This window comes from Crinia signifera, chromosome 3 (genome assembly GCF_055691185.1).
Source record: "Crinia signifera chromosome 3, ASM5569118v1, whole genome shotgun sequence".
NCBI classification, from domain to species: domain Eukaryota; kingdom Metazoa; phylum Chordata; class Amphibia; order Anura; family Myobatrachidae; genus Crinia; species Crinia signifera.
Genome location: NC_139219.1, coordinates 2656671 through 2678773, shown reverse-complemented (window position 1 = coordinate 2678773; position 22103 = coordinate 2656671).

Genomic DNA, 22103 nt, shown 5'->3' with positions numbered 1-22103 from the left:
AGATTCCGTTACAGCGTCTTATATAGCGCAGCAGATTTCGTTACAGGGTCTTATATAGCGCAGATGAATCCGTTAAGTGTCTAATATAGCGCAGCAGATTCTGTTACAGTGTCTTATACAGAGCAGCAGATTCCGTTACAGCGTCTTATATAGCGCAGCAGAATTCGTTACAGTGTCTTATATAACGCAGCAGATTCTGTTACAGTGTCTTATATAGCGCAGCAGATTCCGTTACAGCGTCTTATATAGCGTAGCAGATTTCGTTACAGTGTCTTATATAGTGCAGCAGATTCCGTTACAGTGTCTTATATAGCGCAGCAGATTCTGTTACAGCAGGGGTGGTCAAACCTGTCCTCCAGATCTACCAACGGTGCATGTTTTCCAGGCAACCTATGGATCTATAGTAGGAATGAATGCAGCATGTTTTAAAATGTGACAGTTAGTAATGGCTACAGCTGTGCACCAGCTAGGTAACCTGGAAAACGTAGACCATTGGTAGATCTCGAGGACTGGTTTGGCCCCCCCTGTGTTACAGTGTGTTATATAGGGCAGCAGATTCTGTTACAGTGTCTTATATAGAGCAGCAGATTCCGTTACAGCGTCTTATATAGCGCAGTAGATTCCGTTACAGTGTCTTATATAGCGCCGCAGATTCCATTACAGTGTCTTATATAGCGCAGCAGATTCCGTTACAGTGTCTTTTATAGTGCAGCAGATTCCGTTACAGTGTCTCATATAGCGCAGCAGATTCCGTTACAGTGTCTTATATAGCGCAGCAGATTCCGTTACAGTGTCTTATATAGCGCAGCAGATTCCGTTAGTGTCTTATATAGTGCAGCAGATTCCGTTGCAGTGTCTTATATAGCGCAGCAGATTCCGTTGCAGTGTCTTATATAGCGCAGCAGATTCCGTTACAGTGTCTTATATAGCGCAGCAGATTCCGTTAGTGTCTTATATAGCGCAGCAGATTCCGTTACAGTGTCTTATATAGCGCAGCAGATTCCGTTACAATGTCTTATATAGCGCAGCAGATTCCGTTACAGTGTCTTATATAGCGCAGCAGATTATGTTACAGTGTCTTATATAGCAGCAGATTCCGTTTCATTGTCTTATATAGCGCAGCAGATTCCGTTACAGTGTCTTATATAGTGCAGCAGATTCCGTTACAGCATCTTATATAGCGCAGCAGAATCAGTTACAGAATCTTATATAGCGCAGCAGATTCCGTTACAGCGTCTTATATAGCGCAGCAGATTCCGTTACAGCGTCTTATATAGCACAGCAGATTCCGTTACAGCGTCTTATATAGCGCAGCAGATTCCGATACAGTGTCTTATATATAGCAGCAGATTCCGTTACAGTGTCTTATATAGCGCAGCAGATTCCGTTACAGTGCCTTATATAGCGTAGCAGATTCCGTTACAGCGTCTTATATAGTGCAGCAGATTCCGTTACAGCGTCTTATATAGCGCAGCAGATTCCGTTACAGTGTCTTATATATAGCAGCAGATTCCGTTACAGTGTCTTATATAGCGCAGCAGATTCCGTTACAGTGCCTTATATAGCGTAGCAGATTCTGTTACAGCGTCTTATATAGCGCAGCAGATTCCATTACAGCATCTTATATAGCGCAGCAGATTCCGTTACAGTGTCTTATATATAGCAGCAGATTCCGTTACAGTGTCTTATATAGCGCAGCAGATTCCGTTAGTGTCTTATATAGTGCAGCAGATTCCGTTACAGTGTCTTCTATAGCGCAGCATATTCCATTACAGCGTCTTATATAGCGCTGCAGATTCTGTTACAGTGTCTTATATAGCAGCAGATTCCCGTACAGTGTCTTATATAGCGCAGCAGATTCCGCTCCAGTGTCTTATATAGTGCAGCAGATTCCGTTACAGCGTCTTATATAGCGCCGCAGAATCAGTTACATTGTCTTATATAGCGCAGCAGATTCCGTTAAAGCGTCTTATATAGCGCAGCAGATTCCGTTACAGTTTCTTATATAGCGCAGCAGATTCCGTTACAGGTTCTTATATAGCGCAGCAGATTCCGTTACAGCGTCTTATATAGCGCAGCAGATTCCGTTACAGTGTATTATATAGCGCAGCAGATTCATTTACAGTATCTTATATAGCGCAGCAGAATCCGTTACAGTGTCTTATATAGCGCGGCAGATTCCGTTACAGTTACTTATATAGCGCAGCAGATTCCGTTACAGCGTCTTATATAGCAGCAGATTCCGTTACAGTGTCTTATATAGCGCATCAGATTCCGTTACAGCGTCTTATATAGCGCAGCAGATTCCGTTACAGTGTCTTATATAGCGCAGCAGATTCCGTTACAGCGTCTTATATAGCGCAGCAGATTCCGTTACAGTGTCTTATATAGCGCAGCAGATTCCGTTACAGTGTCTTATATAGCGCAGCAGATTCCGTTACAGGTTCTTATATAGCGCAGCAGATTCCGTTACAGCGTCTTATATAGCGCAGCAGATTCCGTTACAGTGTATTATATAGCGCAGCAGATTCATTTACAGTATCTTATATAGCGCAGCAGAATCCGTTACAGTGTCTTATATAGCGCGGCAGATTCCGTTACAGTTACTTATATAGCGCAGCAGATTCCGTTACAGCGTCTTATATAGCAGCAGATTCCGTTACAGTGTCTTATATAGCGCATCAGATTCCGTTACAGCGTCTTATATAGCGCAGCAGATTCCGTTACAGTGTCTTATATAGCGCAGCAGATTCCGTTACAGCGTCTTATATAGCGCAGCAGATTCCGTTACAGCGTCTTATACAGCGCAGCAGATTCCGTTGTGCTTTACAAAAGAGACAGTGAACGATAGATGTTATAATACTATTTTCTTATACAATATGTTATTCTAAATGATTGTTTGGTATCACAAAATATTTAATTACATGCCCTTTAATTAGGATCCACACCCTGAAAAGAAATATTTATAGCCTACTTTAAAAAAAAACTAAAACATTGGACGTATATTGGAACCAGGTTATATTCTTGATTTCAGCCTTCCTGCAGTTAATTAATCCATTATTCTGATTGAAATGAACCTGTTCTAATTACAGTACATCCTTTATGTGGTCGGTAGATCTCCTACTATGTTATATCTGGGCCTCCCTTCCTATTCTTATAAGCTTGACATTCATCCCTCTGTTTATATCTCACATTATTCAGACAACGTTGTATAGAGTTGTGGAGGCCTCTATACTGAGAAGACCTGAGATTCTTGTTGGTGGTACACTGAGGTGGTAATCCTTAGTCTCCTTTTAGTAACCAGAATAAATCCTTCATGAGTTTAGAAACAAATGAGGTACCATGGTCCGTTAAGACCTCTTTTGGTATTCCCAAGTGGGTATACATGGTTAATAGCTCTCTGGCAATGGTGCCAGATTTCATATTGTGCAGGGGTATAGTGTCTGGATAGTGACATAATCTACTACCACCAATATGCCAATATGTATTGGTGCCCTCGAGCAGACTTTTCCACTGGCCCTATCAGATCCATACCAATCCGCTCAAAATGCATGGAAATGATAGTGAGGGGAACAAGTGGAGCCCTAAACTCTGCCTTTGGGGCCGTCCTCTGGCATACTGGTCATTCCTGCCATTACCTCTTAACGGAAAGAAGCCAGGCCAAAAGAACCATAGCTGGATGTGTTGGAGTGTTTTCTCCACCCCCAGATGGCCACCTCACAAATGTGTATGTGCTGCTTCTAATACCAACCAATCTAGTCTTCGGGAACTAAGAGATAATCTACCCTTTTCCCTTGTACAGTAGCAACACAACATAGCAAATCATGGTACTTGTGTAATATCTGGGCGCCCGATTTTTTCATTGTATTGCATCGCATCGCATGCAATATAGTGGCATACAATTCAAGCGATGCGATTTTTCATTGTAAAGACCCGATTTTTAATTGTATAGTCACCCATGGTTGACTATACAATTAAAAATCGGATCTTTACAATGAAAAATCGCATCGCATCGCATGCGTTAAGTAGTGGCATGCAATGAAAAAATCGGGCGCCCAGATACAGATGGAGCCGGCCTGGTCTTTGCAGGGGATGGCGTAAGAATCGCGAGCCGCCATCCCCCGCCATCTGATCTGCGAAAGAGGGCGCGCGCACACGAGATGCGCGCGCATCCCCTTTTGACGGCGCTTTCCCCGGGTCCCCACCGGCTTGCCGGCGTTCACCCGGGGTCCCCACCGCCTCCCCTAACCCTGTCCGTCTCCCTGAAGCGGAGACGGACAGGGTTCCCGTCGCCCCGCCACCCGGAAACTGAGACGCGCGTGCGGATCGCCAGCGGAGACAATCTGGCAATTCGCCAGCAAGAGGGGGGAGGCCGTCTCCATCTGTAATACACAAGTACCCAAATCATTTTTCCAAACAAATTATGGCACACCCTCTGATGGTAAAGAATCAATTACCCTGCCATTAACCACTTCAACAGTCCCAAAGGCATGTACCAAATTGCTATCATCTCGTTGATCTCTCCAAAGACCTGAAGTGAAATCTTTTCACCAACTGGGTTCCATTGGGCTTCAGAATCAGTTTCTTGGGGTGGTTCTAGACCAAAGCAGCTCTCCCAGATGCCAAACTTTGGTAGTCTCTGGCTCCTGAGTTGCTTCAGTGGCTGACGGTTTTGTTTTTGTCATGCCATTTAACCAGCTCCTGCAGCAGTGGTGTCACGTTCCGTGAACCTGGTGAAGCACCAGCCGTAGTGTAGCGGAGGCTGGGTGCTTTGATGTAGGGCTGTTGCATGGACAACAGAGCAGAATGAGGCCAATGAGTAAAATTAAACCTTTTAATGAAAAAGTCTGATATACAGTGATAATGGTGATGATACAATAATAATATGACTGAAGATAATGATGAAGGAACTGACGACAATGATGATATGGCTGAAGATATTGATGAAGCCAATGAGAATGATGATATTGCAGAATGAGATCGTGGCTGCAGAGGACCAGGGATGATAACCGTCAGGACGGGATGGAAGAGGATCACACCTTTGGGGTGTTAACCTTAATGTCCATATGAATCCCTATAGGCGGCAATGGAGTTTCAGTGGTGGTATTTGGAGAATGCAGTGGACGACCAGCAAGAGTAGAGAGGTAGCGGCTTCAGACGAAGAACTTGGAGTCAGGCTGCAGCTGGGAGTAGCTGCAGGAATTGCCAGATGATGCGCAGCGAGCTGCTATCTGTAGGACAACATTGTACTGACTGCCGGTCTGGCCCGGCTTGTCAGTATTTACGTGCTGGGCTGTGAAGTGATTGGCAGGGAAGATGACATCATGGCTAGTGCTGCGAGGCATAGGCTCCAGGAACCAACAAGATGGCCACCGCCTGAAGGGCGACACTATTCAGCCGGCGAGGAGTACTACGCGGAGGCGCTGAAGCCGGCGCTTTCAAACCTGAGGCCTAGAATGACGCGTACGCCATCATGGCGGATCCCGCCTCACACCACCTGGAGTCAGGACGCCAGAGCACTGCAGACCAGAACTGACACCCGGAGAAGGAACAGGCGCCATGGTGGTTGACAGAGTGGCAGAGCACTGCAGGCCGGGACCAGAACCAGGAGCGGAGGTAAGCGCCAAGGTGGAGGGCATAGCGCCAGAGCACTGTAGGTCCGAAACAGCACTGGGAGCGAAGGTAACTGCCATGGTGGTCGTGACAAGTGGAAAGTCATTAGCTTGCATCAACAGATAAGATGGTCTGGAGCAGGGGCGCCGGCTTACGTTTTTGCCAGTGGGTGCCCCCCCCAGTCCTGATGGAGATAGGCTGGGGATCCTGGCAGCGCCGCAGTGGGGTCCTGGCAGCGCTGCACTGGGGTCCCACCACAAGATGGGAACTACAGTAGCAGTGGTATTAATACCAGTGCTAGTTCTCATCAGCCACAGGGACCCCACTGCGGAACTGCCAGGATCCCCGACGGTGATCTCCGGGCGTGGCCCATGGGTGCTCCTAACCTTCAGCGCCTATGGTCTGGAGGTCACTGCCGCTACCACCTTTAACGGTCATCTTTGAACGGTTAGAGGTAGGTAGACACTCCGCCACATCACCATGGATACACAACACCATGACAGGAGGCAGGACCTGGTCAGCTCCTAGAGGAACCACATTGGCAGCGACAATGGTGAGATCACTGCCGGTATCCACCAGGGCCCAGATCTCTCAGCCTTCCAACTGTACCAGCACCCGCAACAGGGAGGTCTCTGCTTGGGATACACCCGCAGCCACCATGCTGACCAATGGCCAAGCCGTTTTCCCTCACTACAATCCATCCACTGCACAAAGCACTCAAAGCACACCAAGGGAGGCGGAGCCTTTGGTTCAACTACTGGGACCTGAGTTCTGGGCTTTGGTACTGGCACGTATCATGACCTGCCTTTATTCAGCTTCCCCAGCGTCAGGTGCCGCTCAATCACCACTGTCAACTTCTCAAATGTCGGGGGGTCAGCCTGAAGGGCCCACTGCTGCCTCAGAGCCAGGGGCATAACTAGACATTCGTAGGCCCCATAGCAAACTTTTTAAAGGCCCCCTATTTAGCAAATGATGGTAATAAATGTATAAAGCACATATGACTTAAGGCCCCCATACACTTTCCCTCGATTCAAACTGTCTCGCCACTGTGCCTCAGGGAGCCAGCCTGCCAGACCATTCCTCCACAGGCCATCCCAACTGCGTGGCCATGCAATCAAACATGCAAAGGAATGCCTCTATGTCATCCGCTGGGGTGATTTTCAGTCGTCTTTCCCGCTCTGGCTCACTTTTTTTGCGCTTTTAACTCATCACACAACATTTGAATTTGAGTCTTCTGTCTTTCAGAGAGTTGCTGCCGACTAGCAGCCATCTTCTGCTGCCCCTCATACATATTCTGAATTTGAGCCTGCTGGCCCTGTACACACGGAGTGCAGGCTTGCAGGGACTCATAGTTCCACAGCATTACACAATAGTTTTATCTATTTTTTTTACACCATCAGCTCGATGGCACCAGGGACAGCCCCAGGCTGATCGGTCAGGGGGTAAATGCTTTGGCTGGGGGGAACTTGTATAAAAAGTCTCCACCCGGCTGTAGAATTGCGCTGCTGGCTGGTTGGGCCCGGTGCTGGTTCTCAAAATACAGGGAGGGACCCCACATTTTTTTAAATTAATGGTACTTGTGAATTATCCGGGCGCCCGATTTTAACCAAATGGCATGCGATGCGACGCGACGAAAGCAGGACTCGATTTTAGCAGTGGACCCGATTTTAACATTGGAATCAATGTAAAATGGTCCCTGAGACCCGATTTTACATTTATTTCAATGAAAAAATGCCCAAAACCCCCAAAAAGTGACAAAAGTGAAATCCCACCCCCATTGTTAACGCCACCCCACTAATGACGCCAACCCGAAGCGTGGCGAGCGGCGGCGGTACGCGTCCTCCGACCTTTTCATACCCCCACTATCCACGTCGGCGTGGAGTTGAGAATAGAATAGTGTGGCGAGCGCAGCAAGCCACCGAGCTCGAAGCAAGGCGAGCGCAGCGAGCCCCGCGAGGGGATGCCGACACCTTCACAGCTTTCCGCGTCCCCTCGCGGGCTTCACAGGTGTCCGCGTCCCCTCACGGGGCTCGCTGCGCTCGCCACGCTTCGGGCTCGGTGGCTCGCTGCGCTCGCCTCACTATTCTATTCTCAACTCCACGCCGACGTGGATAGTGGGGGTATGAAAAGGTGGGAGGACGCGTACTGCCGCCCCTCGCGGGCTCGCTGCGCTCGCCACGCTTCGGGTTCACGTTGATAGTGGCCTGGTTGTGAAAATCCAATATCATTCATCAATATCATTCATATCTGACACATTAAGGACAACAGAATTTAAGGAATAACTGTAATTAGCATATATCAGCAATAAATTATAAGAACAACAACACATATCATACAATCATTAATAGGCGTAATTACTTAGCCAACAAACTTAGTGCATGTAGAATGCGTGTAAATGGGCTGTCACCCGCCAGGCACTTTCGCCACACAAATTCTTGCATATAAGAGTCCAGGTGATGGCGGGCTGTGCCCCACTGGCGTTTGTTCCGCCACTTTGCACATCCCCATAGTCTTTCGATATTTTGGGTGTGTGCTCCAGTGTCCGGGTCCACAAAGTTATATTTATGATTGACCCTCAAATGATTGTATCCAGCCCGCTCCAGTTCTGCGGTGTTGTAGGCACGCCAGCAATCACTTACAATTGTAGTGCCAGGCTCGATATGCTCTGCGGTCATCAGGGTTGTCGCATCTCTCTTTTCCACAGGCAACATGAAACATTCCCCTGCTTCGCGACACACTCCTCCAAAGACCCACTGCTGTGGGAGAACTCTGCCGACATTCGCTTGTCTCTTTGCGAACAGCGACTCATCTATCGCCACAATTTTGCCTGCTCCACCAATACGGCGTTGAGGCTGGAACATGAGGTCGCATTGACATGCCTCCCGCATCAAGGCGTTGTAGAAGATAGCCGTCTTATTGCAGATATTCAGATGTTTGTCACAGAAGTCTATGGATGTCAGTTCCTCACTCCAGCAGAAAATAAACCTGAGGATTGTCATGAATGGAAGTCTGCATCCAGGGTAAAATAGTGAGGCCCGCAGACTTTGCTTTTTGCCACAGCTTTTTATATAGCAGCGCCATTTCCGCTCATTCACGGACAGGCGCATTGGGTGTCCATTTGGACAGGTAGCTGTTGATGGAAGAAGCCCATTGTCCTGCATGAACTTCACAGTATCCTCTTCTGTCTTGGGGAGGCTGAAGATACTGCCCGGCAAAGCCATACCGTCAAATACGATGAAAGGGGCAAAATGGGCCAATATCCAAAGAAATTGAATGAAAATTCCTAAAAAATCACCTCACGAAAAGTCTCATACACAGCACCACAGCAAACCACTTGTTATCTCCTGTCAAAACTCCCTCAGAGTGAAATTCTGCCAGATGTGGCAGAGGGCGGGATTACAATTGGGCGGGATGGGTTAAAATAGCGTTGCGTCGCATCGCATCGCGTGGCATTGTATACCATACAATAGCATACAATGCAACGCGATTTTGTCTTCAAGGAAATTTCAAGGGAAATCGCATCGTATATCGTATTACGAATACAACTGAGTCTTATTTGTATTCTTAGTAAATTTCCCCCAGTGATTGGAAAGTAAGGGATGCTGGAGCACCAGGATTCTGTGCCTGGAAAGTGAGGGATGTTAGAGCACCAGGACGCTATGCCTGGAAAGTGACGGATGGTGGAGCACCAGGACGCTATGCCTGGAAAGTGACGGATGGTGGAGCACCAGGACGCTATGCCTGGAAAGTGACGGATGGTGGAGCACCAGGACGCTGTGCCTGTAAAGTGAGGGATGTTAGAGCACCACGATGCTATGCCTGGAAAGTGACGGATGGTGGAGCACCAGGACGCTGTGCCTGTAAAGTGAGGAATGTTAGAGCACCAGGATGCTATGCCTGGAAAGTGACAGATGCTTGAGAACTAGGACACTGTGCTTGGAAAGTAAGGGATGTTAGAGCACCAGGATGCTGTGCCTGGAAAGTGATGTTAGAGCACCAGGACACTGTGCCTGAAAAGCGAGGGATGTTAGAGCACCAGGATGCTGTGCCTGGAAAGTGAGGGATGCTAGAGCACCAAGATGCTGTGCCTGGAAAGTGAGAGATGTTAGAGCACCAGGATGCTGTGCCTGAAAAGCGAGGGATGTTAGAGAACCAGGATGCTGTGCCTGGAAAGCGAGGGATGTTAGAGCACCAGGATGCTGTGCCTGGAAAGTGAGGGATGCTAGAGCACCAAGATGCTGTGCCTGGAAAGTGAGAGATGTTAGAGCACCAGGATGCTGTGCCTGAAAAGCGAGGGATGTTAGAGCACCAGGATGCTGTGCCTGGAAAGTGAGGGATGCTAGAGCACCAAGATGCTGTGCCTGGAAAGTGAGAGATGTTAGAGCACCAGGATGCTGTGCCTGGAAAGTGATGTTAGAGCACCAGGACACTGTGCCTGGAAAGTGAGTGACGTTAAAGCACCAGGACACTGTGCCTGGAAAGCGAGGGATGCTGGAGCCCCAGGATGCGGGAGCTGGCACATAGCTGAATAGGGGAGAGTTAAGGGATAAGTATACACAGGGTTACAGGGGTTTGCAGAGTGATGTAAGCTGGCACCGAGTACACACCACCAATGTTTCCTCTCGCCTCTCTCCCTCATAAATTACTCTGTCTGCTCATATGTCACGGGTGCTGATTGCTGGGACGTTTATACTTCAGGGTGGCATTATGTACTTGCATCTTCACACCTCAGTCTAATTACCCACCAGCTTTTCATTAGTGCTTAAGACACATTAGTTTTCCAGTGACGAGCAAACATGACAACATTTAGCACTTTACGACCTCCCAGTTGTTACATAAATAGGTAATAAATACATAAGTGAGGCCTGCTCTGGGAGGACTCGGGGAAAGTCTGCAGGAGAGTGGAAATATGTATGAATGCATTGCAGATACAGCGCTGTGTGTGGAGATTCATAGCACACGGGACAAGGGTTCCTACACGTGTGCCGGAGGTATACTGGGGGCAGGTACCGAACCCACTCTCCATGGGATCCAGCTATGGTTACTCAGCTGGCATGTACGGCATACTCAGTCAATAGCGGGTTATACACACAATAATTATCAAGCCTGTCACTGCAACAAATAAACGATGCCCATACTCTAGTGCAACTGGGCCCTTTCCATCTGATTCCAATGCATTGCTCTGATGGATGAAAAATGGCAAATCGCTCGTGTTTCATCTCCGATTCTGATCCGATTTTCCGGTCCTGTGCTCATCGATCAGAGCCAGAGATCTCAAGGCCTCCTGTATAGATTTATCGGCTCCCGCAGGCCCATATGCAAAAGGGCTGCATAAAATGTATCCTGCCGCCAAGGAAGCTGCTTTGGAGTTCAAAAAGGGATTGTATGTGATTTCTCCCCTCCGAGAGGCCGCACAGTGTATGGGGTGCTTAAGATCAAATGGTGGATGTGGATGAAAAGTACTCCCCAGTGTAATGGTATAAGGGTCCAACCATGAGGCCTTGCACCTTCCATGAGGCCACACACCTTCCGTAAGGTGTCACACATTCCATGAGGCCTTACAATTTTTTGAGGTCAGACACCTTCCATGAGGTCAGACAACTTCCATGAGGACACACAACTTCCATGAGGACACACACACCTTCCATGAGACCACACACCTTCCATGAGATAACACTCTATCCATGAGGCCTCACACCTTCCGTGAGGCCACACACCTTCCATGAGGCCACACTCCTTCCATGAGGCCACACACCTTCCAAGAGGTCACACAATTTCCATGATGTCATACTCCTTCCATGTGCCTCACAACTTCCATGAAGTCACATACCTTCCATGGGGTCACACACCTTCCATGAGGACACACACACCTTCCATGAAGACTCACACCTTCCATTAGGCCTAGCACCTGCCATGAGGTAACACACCTTCCATGAGGTCTCACACCTTCCATGAGGTCACACCCTCCGTTAGGTCACACCTTCCATGAGGTAACACAACGGCCATGAGGCTACACAATTTCCATGACACACAACCTTTCCATGAGCCTCACACCTTCCATTAGGTCACACACCTTCCATGAGGCCTCACACCTTACATAAGGCCTCACACCTTCCATGAGATAACACACCTTCCATGAGGCCGCACAATTTCCATGAGGTCACACACCTTCCATGAGGCCACACACCTAGGCCACACAACTATCATGAGGCCACACGCCTTCCATGAGGCCACAAACCTAGTCCACACACCTTCCATGAGATTACACACCTTCCATAAGGCATCAAACCTTCCATGAGGCCACACACCTTCCATGAGGCCTCACACCTAGGCCACACAACTATCATGAGGCCACATGCCTTCCATGAGGTCACACACCTTCCATGAGGTTACACACCTTCCATGAGGTTACACACCTTCCATAAGGCCTCACACCTTCCATAAGGCCTCACACCTTCCATAAGGCCTCACACCTTCCATGAGGCCACACACCTTCCATGAGGCCACACACCTTCCATGAGGCCACACACCTTCCATGAGGCCACACACCTTCCATGTGCCACACACCTTCCATGAGGCCACAAATCTTCCATGAGGTCACACACCTTCCATGAGGCCACAAATCTTCCATGAGGCCAGACACGTTCCATGAGGCCTCACACCTAGGCCACACAACTATCATGAGGCCACACACCTTCCATGTGCCACACACCTTCCATGAGGCCACAAATCTTCCATGAGGTCTCACGCCTTCCATGAGGCCACAAATCTTCCATGAGGCCACACACGTTCCATGAGGCCTCACACCTAGGCCACACAACTATTATGAGGCCACACACCTTCCATGAGGTCATACACCATCCATGTGCCTCACACCTTCCATGAGGCCACAAACCTTCCAAGAGGTCACACACCTTCCATGAGGACACACACATCCAATAAGGTCACCCTGGTATAAGACCTATTGTTTAGGTTGTACTAGGCTGAGCCACAGAGCCCAAAAGCAGGGGTGGCCAAACCAGTCCTCGAGATCTACCAACAATTCACGTATTCCCGGCCACCTGTGGATCTGTAGAATGTGTCAGTTAGAAATGAATACATCCTCTTCATACCCCCGCCTTGTGACATCATCTTGTCTGGACCCAACCATGCAGGGTTGGCAGTGTCACAGCATTGCAGATGTGATCAAATGACAGTGCGCCAGTCTGAAATGTTTGGGGCACAATTCTGCATTGCTCAAATGAAGTGACACTGCCAGGGATTTACGCCATCCCGTCTGGTCAGTATGATAATGACGGCATGACAGTGTGTGAGTACCAGCCTTGCAGATGTGCGGATTGGAAGACCCAGAATGTCACAATACTCAAGCTCAGTATGAAGTCAGTGGCCAACAAGGTAATACTAATCTTAGTATAGCAATAACCACAGTCTATCAGTTACAATAACGCAGGGATTTTGCTATCCACAGTAACGTCTGATTTTCTTATTTGTAAAATGATAACCGTATATCGGAACATATTCATATCATATTTTCCTTCTGATTGAAGAGATGGATGAAAACTTTTCATTCCTATAGTGAGAGTTTTATCTGATAGAGTGCAGTACCTTCCTCCGAAAGGCAGGTGGCACTGTAGTACCCAACCCAGGTGCATTGTCTTCTGGTGATTGTCAGGCATGTCCAAACTGCAGACCTCTCGCTGTTGTGAAACTACAAGACCCATCATGCCTTGCTATTAGGCCTGGGTAGAACTATGGCAAGGCATGCTGGTAAGTGTAGTTTCACAAAAGCTGGAGGGCCGCAGATTGTACATCCCTGGTGTACAGTAGATGATGGCTCATTAACCACACTGTGATAGGGTTGGACATCGGAAGCCCACCATCAAATGATGACTGGGCTTCCACCATCAAATCATTCGATGCAATGGTAACTGACCATTGCATCAAAAGAATGTAATATATAAAATAAATGAATATGATTTCTGCATCAGCAGGGCCACACATGGGCAGAAGCAGCATCGCTGCTCGGGGGGAGGGCCGATCAAATCATCATCAAATGGCGAGAAACATCTGAATCATCGATGTGTCTATCCCAATACTAGGCGACAGCATTATGTGCCCATTAGTACCACACTAGGCGACAGCATGATGTGCCCATTAGTACCACACTAGGCGATAGCATTATGTGCCCATTAGTACCACACTAGGCGACAGCATTATGTGCCCATTAGTACCACACTAGGTGATACCAGTATGTGCCCATTAGTACCACACTAGGCGACAGCATTATGTGCCCATTAGTACCACACTAGGCGACAGCATTATGTGCCCATTAGTACCACACTAGGCGACAGCATTATGTGCCAATTAGTACCACACTAGGCGATAGCATTATGTGCCAATTAGTACCACACTAGGTGACAGCATTATGTGCCCATTAGTACCACACTAGGCGACAGCATTATGTGCCCATTAGTACCACACTAGGCAATAGCATTATGTGCCCATTAGTACCACACTAGGCGACAGCATTATGTGCCCATTAGTACCACACTAGGCGACAGCATTATGTGCCCATTAGTACCACACTAGGCGACAGCATTATGTGCCCATTAGTACCACACTAGGCGATAGCATTATGTGCCCATTAGTACCACACTAGGCGACAGCATTATGTGCCCATTAGTACCACACTAGGTGATACCAGTATGTGCCCATTAGTACCACACTAGGCGACAGCATTATGTGCCCATTAGTACCACACTAGGCGACAGCATTATGTGCCCATTAGTACCACACTAGGCGACAGCATTATGTGCCCATTAGTACCACACTAGGCGACAGCATTATGTGCCCATTAGTACCACACTAGGCGACAGCATTATGTGCCAATTAGTACCACACTAGGCGATAGCATTATGTGCCAATTAGTACCACACTAGGTGACAGCATTATGTGCCCATTAGTACCACACTAGGCGACAGCATTATGTGCCCATTAGTACCACACTAGGCAATAGCATTATGTGCCCATTAGTACCACACTAGGCGATAGCATTATGTGCCCATTAGTACCACACTAGGCGACAGCATTATGTGCCCATTAGTACCACACTAGGCGACAGCATTATGTGCCCATTAGTACCACACTAGGCGACAGCATTATGTGCCCATTAGTACCACACTAGGCGACAGCATTATGTGCCCATTAGTACCACACTAGGCGACAGCATTATGTGCCCATTAGTACCACACTAGGCGACAGCATTATGTGCCCATTAGTACCACACTAGGCGACAGCATTATGTGCCCATTAGTACCACAATAGGCGACAGCATTATGTGCCCATTAGTACCACACTAGGCGACAGCATTATGTGCCCATTAGTACCACACTAGGCGACAGCATTATGTGCCCATTAATACCACACTAGGCGACAGCATTATGTGCCCATTAGTACCACACTAGGCGACAGCATTATGTGCCCATTAGTACCACACTAGGCGACAGCATTATGTGCCCATTAGTACCACACTAGGCGACAGCATTATGTGCCCATTAGTACCACACTAGGCGATAGCATTATGTGCCCATTAGTACCACACTAGGCGATAGCATTATGTGCCCATTAGTACCACACTAGGCGACAGCATTATGTGCCAATTAGTACCACACTAGGCGATAGCATTATGTGCCAATTAGTACCACACTAGGTGACAGCATTATGTGCCCATTAGTACCACACTAGGCGATAGCATTATGTGCCAATTAGTACCACACTAGGTGACAGCATTATGTGCCCATTAGTACCACACTAGGCAACATCATTATGTGCCCATTAGTACCACACTAGGCGACAGCATTATGTGCCCATTAGTACCACACTAGGCGACAGCATTATGTGCCCATTAGTACCACACTAGGCGACAGCATTATGTGCCCATTAGTACCACACTAGGCGACAGCATTATATGCCCATTAGTACCACACTAGGCGATAGCATTATGTGCCCATTAGTACCACACTAGGCGACAGCATTATGTGCCCATTAGTACCACACTAGGCGACAGCATTATGTGCCCATTAGTACCACACTAGGCGATAGCATTATGTGCCAATTAGTACCACACTAGGCGATAGCATTATGTGCCCATTAGTACCACACTAGGCAACATCATTATGTGCCCATTAGTACCACACTAGGCGATAGCATTATGTGCCCATTAGTACCACACTAGGCTACAGCATTATGTGCCCATTAGTACCACACTAGGCGACAGCATTATGTGCCCATTAGTACCACACTAGGCGACAGCATTATGTGCCCATTAGTACCACACTAGGCGACAGCATTATGTGCCCATTAGTACCACACTAGGAGACAGCATTATGTGCCCATTAGTACCACACTATGCGATAGCATTATGTGCCCATTAGTACCACACTAGGCAACATCATTATGTGCCCATTAGTACCACACTGGGCAGCAGCATTATGTGCCCATTAGTACCACACGAGGCAACAGCATTATGTGCCCAATAGTACCACACTAGGCGACAGCATTATGTGCCCATTAGTACCACACTAGGCGACAGCATTATGTGCCCATTAGTACCACACTGGGCAGCAGCATTATGTGCCCATTAGTACCACACTAGGCAACAGCATTATGTGCCCATTAGTACCACACTAGGCGACAGCATTATGTGGCCATTAGTACAACACTAGGCGACAGCATTATGTGCCCATTAGTACCACACTAGGTGACAGCATTATGTGCCCATTATTACCACACTAGGCGACAGCATTATGTGCCCATTAGTACCACACTAGGCGACAGCATTATGTGCCCATTAGTACCACACTAGGCAACAGCATTATGTGCCCATTAGTACCACACTAGGCGATAGCATTATGTGCCCATTAGTACCACACTAGGCGACAGCATTATGTGGCCATTAGTACAACACTAGGCGACAGCATTATGTGCCCATTAGTACCACACTAGGCGACAGCATTATGTGCCCATTAGTACAACACTAGGCGACAGCATTATGTGCCCATTAGTACCACACTGGGCAGCAGCATTATGTGCCCATTAGTACCACACTAGGTGACAGCATTATGTGCCCATTAGTACCACACTAGGCGACAGCATTATGTGCCCATTAGTACCACACTAGGCGACAGCATTATGTGCCCATTAGTACCACACTAGGCGACAGCATTATGTGCCCATTAGTACCACACTAGGCGACAGCATTATGTGCCCATTAGTACCACACTAGGCGACAGCATTATGTGCCCATTAGTACCACACTAGGCGACAGCATTATGTGCCCATTAGTACCACACTAGGCAACAGCATTATGTGCCCATTAGTACCACACTAGGCGACAGCATTATGTGCCCATTAGTACCACACTGGACGACAGCATTATGTGCCCATTAGTACCACACTAGGCGACAGCATTATGTGCCCATTAGTACAACACTAGGCGACAGCATTATGTGCCCATTAGTACCACACTAGGCAACAGCATTATGTGCCCATTAGTACCACACTAGGCGACAGCATTATGTGCCCATTAGTACCACACTAGGCGACAGCATTATGTGCCCATTAGTACCACACTAGGCGATAGCATTATGTGCCCATTAGTACCACACTAGGCGACAGCATTATGTGCCCATTAGTACAACACTAGGCGATAGCATTATGTGCCCATTAGTACCACACTAGGCAACAGCATTATGTGCCCATTAGTACAACACTAGGCTACAGCATTATGTGCCCATTAGTACCACAATAGGCTACAGCATTATGTGCCCATTAGTACCACACTAGGCGACAGCATTATGTGCCCATTAGTACCACACTAGGCGACAGCATTATGTGCCCATTAGTACCACACTAGGCGACAGCATTATGTGCCCATTAGTACCACACTGGGCAGCAGCATTATGTACCCATTAGTACCACACTAGGCGATAGCATTATGTGCCCATTAGTACCACACTAGGCGATAGCATTATGTGCCCATTAGTACCACACTAGGCGATAGCATTATGTGCCCATTAGTACCACACTAGGCGACAGCATTATGTGCCCATTAGTACCACACTAGGCGACATCATTATGTGCCCATTAGTACCACACTAGGCGACATCATTATGTGCCCATTAGTACCACACTAGGCGACATCATTATGTGCCCATTAGTACCACACTAGGCGACAGCATTATGTGCCCATTAGTACCACACTGGGCAGCAGCATTATGTGCCCATTAGTACCACACTAGGCGACAGCATTATGTGCCCATTAGTACCACACTAGGCAACAGCATTATGTGCCCATTAGTACCACACTAGGCGATAGCATTATGTGCCCATTAGTACCACACTAGGCGACAGCATTATGTGGCCATTAGTACAACACTAGGCGACAGCATTATGTGCCCATTAGTACCACACTAGGCGACAGCATTATGTGCCCATTAGTACAACACTAGGCGACAGCATTATGTGCCCATTAGTACCACACTGGGCAGCAGCATTATGTGCCCATTAGTACCACACTAGGTGACAGCATTATGTGCCCATTAGTACCACACTAGGCGACAGCATTATGTGCCCATTAGTACCACACTAGGCGACAGCATTATGTGCCCATTAGTACCACACTAGGCGACAGCATTATGTGCCCATTAGTACCACACTAGGCGACAGCATTATGTGCCCATTAGTACCACACTAGGCGACAGCATTATGTGCCCATTAGTACCACACTAGGCGACAGCATTATGTGCCCATTAGTACCACACTAGGCGACAGCATTATGTGCCCATTAGTACCACACTAGGCGACAGCATTATGTGCCCATTAGTACCACACTAGGCAACAGCATTATGTGCCCATTAGTACCACACTAGGCGACAGCATTATGTGCCCATTAGTACAACACTAGGCGACAGCATTATGTGCCCATTAGTACCACACTAGGCGACAGCATTATGTGCCCATTAGTACCACACTAGGCGACAGCATTATGTGCCCATTAGTACAACACTAGGCGACAGCATTATGTGCCCATTAGTACCACACTAGGCGACAGCATTATGTGCCCATTAGTACCACACTAGGCGACAGCATTATGTGCCCATTAGTACCACACTAGGCGACAGCATTATGTGCCCATTAGTACCACACTAGGCGATAGCATTATGTGCCCATTAGTACCACACTAGGCGACAGCATTATGTGCCCATTGGTACAACACTAGGCGATAGCATTATGTGCCCATTAGTACCACACTAGGCAACAGCATTATGTGCCCATTAGTACAACACTAGGCTACAGCATTATGTGCCCATTAGTACCACACTAGGCGACAGCATTATGTGCCCATTAGTACCACACTAGGCGACAGCATTATGTGCCCATTAGTACCACACTAGGCGATAGCATTATGTGCCCATTAGTACCACACTAGGCGATAGCATTATGTGCCCATTAGTACCACACTAGGCGACAGCATTATGTGCCCATTAGTACCACACTAGGCGACATCATTACGTGCCCATTAGTACCACACTAGGCGACATCATTATGTGCCCATTAGTACCACACTAGGCGACATCATTATGTGCCCATTAGTACCACACTAGGCGACAGCATTATGTGCCCATTAGTACCACACTGGGCAGCAGCATTATGTGCCCATTAGTACCACACTAGGCGATAGCATTATGTGCCCATTAGTACCACACTAGGCGATAGCATTATGTGCCCATTAGTACCACACTGGGCAGCAGCATTATGTGCCCATTAGTACCACACTAGGCGATAGCATTATGTGCCCATTAGTACCACACTAGGCGACAGCATTATGTGCCCATTAGTACCACACTGGGCAGCAGCATTATGTGCCCATTAGTACCACACTAGGCGATAGCATTATGTGCCCATTAGTACCACACTAGGCGACAGCATTATGTGCCCATTAGTACCACACTAGGCGACAGCATTATGTGCCCATTAGTACCACACTAGGCGACAGCATTATGTGCCCATTAGTACCACACTAGGTGACAGCATTATGTGCCCATTAGTACCACACTAGGCGACAGCATTATGTGCCCATTAGTACCACACTAGGCGACAGCATTATGTGCCCATTAGTACCACACTAGGCAACAGCATTATGTGCCCATTAGTACCACACTAGGCGACAGCATTATGTGCCCATTAGTACAACACTAGGCGACAGCATTATGTGCCCATTAGTACCACACTAGGCAACAGCATTATGTGCCCATTAGTACCACACTAGGCGACAGCATTATGTGCCCATTAGTACAACACTAGGCGACAGCATTATGTGCCCATTAGTACCACACTAGGCAACAGCATTATGTGCCCATTAGTACCACACTAGGCGACAGCATTATGTGCCCATTAGTACCACACTAGGCGACAGCATTATGTGCCCATTAGTACCACACTAGGCGATAGCATTATGTGCCCATTAGTACCACACTAGGCGACAGCATTATGTGCCCATTAGTACAACACTAGGCGATAGCATTATGTGCCCATTAGTACCACACTAGGCAACAGCATTATGTGCCCATTAGTACAACACTAGGCTACAGCATTATGTGCCCATTAGTACCACACTAGGCTACAGCATTATGTGCCCATTAGTACCACACTAGGCGACAGCATTATGTGCCCATTAGTACCACACTAGGCGATAGCATTATGTGCCCATTAGTACCACACTAGGCGATAGCATTATGTGCCCATTAGTACCACACTAGGCGACAGCATTATGTGCCCATTAGTACCACACTAGGCGACATCATTATGTGCCCATTAGTACCACACTAGGCGACATCATTATGTGCCCATTAGTACCACACTAGGCGACATCATTATGTGCCCATTAGTACCACACTAGGCGACAGCATTATGTGCCCATTAGTACCACACTGGGCAGCAGCATTATGTGCCCATTAGTACCACACTAGGCGATAGCATTATGTGCCCATTAGTACCACACTAGGCGATAGCATTATGTGCCCATTAGTACCACACTAGGCGATAGCATTATGTGCCCATTAGTACCACACTGGGCAGCAGCATTATGTGCCCATTAGTACCACACTAGGCGATAGCATTATGTGCCCATTAGTACCACACTAGGCGATAGCATTATGTGCCCATTAGTACCACACTAGGCGACAGCATTATGTGCCCATTAGTACCACATTAGGCGATAGCATTATGTGCCCATTAGTACCACACTAGGCGACAGCATTATGTGCCCATTAGTACCACACTAGGCAACAGCATTATGTGCCCATTAGTACCACACTGGACGACAGCATTATGTGCCCATTAGTACCACACTAGGCGACAGCATTATGTGCCCATTAGTACCACACTAGGCGATAGCATTATGTGCCCATTAGTACCACACTAGGCTACAGCATTATGTGCCCATTAGTACCACACTGGACGACAGCATTATGTGCCCATTAGTACCACACTAGGCTACAGCATTATGTGCCCATTAGTACCACACTAGGCGACAGCATTATGTGCCCATTAGTACCACACTAGGCGACAGCATTATGTGCCCATTAGTACCACACTAGGCGACAGCATTATGTGCCCATTAGTACCACACTCTAGAAGTACTTGCAGCCTTTTCATGCAGCCAATGACATATATATTGTGACACAAATGTGACCCGCATCGCCCGCGCAGCGTTTAGCTTCACGTATTCATGGAGCCGTTTCCCTTTCTGGCAATGATTCTCTGCCCTTTTTTACACCTTTTCATGTTATTATTAGAGAGGACATTGGGTTTCACCAGTTCTACTGAAGTTATGAAAACCATCAGGTCCTATTAATAGTTAGAACTGAGCTGTCACTTCCATTACAGCGAGGAGAGTCAGCTGTGCGCATCAAAGCATCAGCGCCATGTGACTAGCGAGCCCGCAGCTGGCCACGGATCCATCGTATTCATTAGGAGGTAATCTGCAGACTATCCCGTGGCTTCTGGCCAAAGCCGAGAGCGTCTGCAGATACAGTGATGCAGTATGTCCTGCCATAAGTATGTGCCTGGGAAATCAGAACATTCTACTGCACTTCTAATAGATGTTCCATGTGGTCTAATCAGTTATTTATATAGCGCACACATATTCCGCAGCGCTGTACAGAGGATATTATTACCAGTTATTATATAGCGCACACATATTCCGCAGCGCTGTACAGAGAATATTATTACCAGTTATTATATAGCGCACACATATTCCACAGCGCTGTACAGAGAATATTATTACCAGTTATTATATAGCGCACACATATTCTGCAGCGCTGTACAGAGACTATTATTACCAGTTATTATATAGCGCACACATATTCCACAGCGCTGTACAGAGAATATTATTACCAGTTATTATATAGCGCACACATATTCCGCAG